This window comes from Gossypium raimondii, chromosome 4 (assembly GCF_025698545.1).
Source record: "Gossypium raimondii isolate GPD5lz chromosome 4, ASM2569854v1, whole genome shotgun sequence".
Taxonomy (NCBI): Eukaryota; Viridiplantae; Streptophyta; class Magnoliopsida; order Malvales; family Malvaceae; genus Gossypium; species Gossypium raimondii.
This window is the reverse complement of record NC_068568.1, coordinates 36,423,691-36,425,334: the sequence shown is the minus strand read 5'-3', so window position 1 is coordinate 36,425,334 and position 1,644 is coordinate 36,423,691.

The following is a 1,644-nucleotide window of genomic DNA, read 5'->3' as shown; positions in this document are numbered from 1 at the left end:
TACCCATGTATCCGATTTTGTTTACTAGGGTTCATTGGGTGAAACAGTTTAGAACAAATTGAAAATTTTGAAATGTGATGAAATATAATTGATATCCAAATTGAAAAGTTATTGAATGAATTCAATACGGATTGTTGATAGCAAAAGTGAATGAATAGAATCATGTATACTTGTTATAATCTCAGGATTTGTGATTGAATATACCATGTTGATAAGTTATATGAAAGTATCATGAGTTGGCATGTTAAGTTACTTGTAACATCTAATGACCATAGTTATAGATATATGCTCACTTTGTTGATGTTTTGAGTGCCATGTTCCAGTCAAGGTTATGCCAAACTAAGGTAGCTTCAATGCTTTTGTAAAAATCAATGTAAGCCTAGTATTTTCTATTTGAGCTTACTAAGCATTTCTTAATGCTTACTCAAGTTATTTCCTTTCCTGGTAGATCGTCACCTTGCAAAACTCGTTAAGCTGGATCATCTTGAAGCTCACACTATCACCGTTTTGGTAGTAATATGTTTGTTTTGGTTTAAGGTTGTGGCATGTATATATAAGGGATCTTTAGTGTGTACTTTGAGATTTTGGAGTTGTTTGCTATTTAGTAAATATGGCGATGATTGAGTTGAATGTTTGGCATAGTACATGTAACAGCCTGATTTTTTTGACCCTAATCGGAATAGTAGTTTCGGGACCACAAATCCGAGTCCAAAAAATATTTTAATATTATTTTTAGTGTTTATTATGTGTGAATTTACATGTATGAAAGTTTCGTGAATTAATTTTATTGTTTGTGTGCTTAATTTAATAAATGGACTTAATCGCGTTAAATGAAAAAGTGGCTAATTAATGTGTAAGTGCTAATTTGGTAATGTATTTATAATGTGAAGTCCTTAATTGGTAATTAGCCCATTATTAAAATGAGTGGACTACAATGGTCAAGAATGACCTTAAATTATATTTTCTATATATTTAGTAATAAAGGTTAAATTAGTAAATGAATAAATAACATATGTTATAATAAAACAAAACATTAAAAGCCACCATTTTATGTTCATCTTTCTTCACCGAATTTAGAAAAGAAAAACAAGGTTTGAAAGCTTGAAACATTCGACCATTTTGAAGCTTAATTCAAGGTTAGTTTTTGTTGAGTTTTTGATAATTTTTACATTTTTGAAATCGTTGCTTCAAGTACTACAAGACCCATGCTTGAATTTTTGAAATTGATGATGATTTTGTGTTTTGCCATTGATGATAGCTTGTGATTTTTGTTGTTTGATGATGAAATATTAAAGATATGTGAAAGATTAACATGTTTTGTCTTTGGATTTTTGATGAATTTGAGAAATTGGGGCTAAATTGTGAAAATAATATTTTGAGGGACTAAAATGTGAAAAAATGAAATATATGGACTTTCATGGAGCTTATGAATATTCGGCCCTAGCATGGTATATGAAAATTTTGTGTATTATGCAATAGGGGCTAAATTGCAAAAAGTGTAAAATGTCAGGGCAAAATAGTAATTTGTCCATTTATGTGTTTTCGGATTTAATTGAAAAAATGTGTGGTTAAATTAGTTAAATTTGAATTTATTTAGATCAAGAACAGAGGAAAACGAAATTAGATCGGGGGAAAACGAAAGTA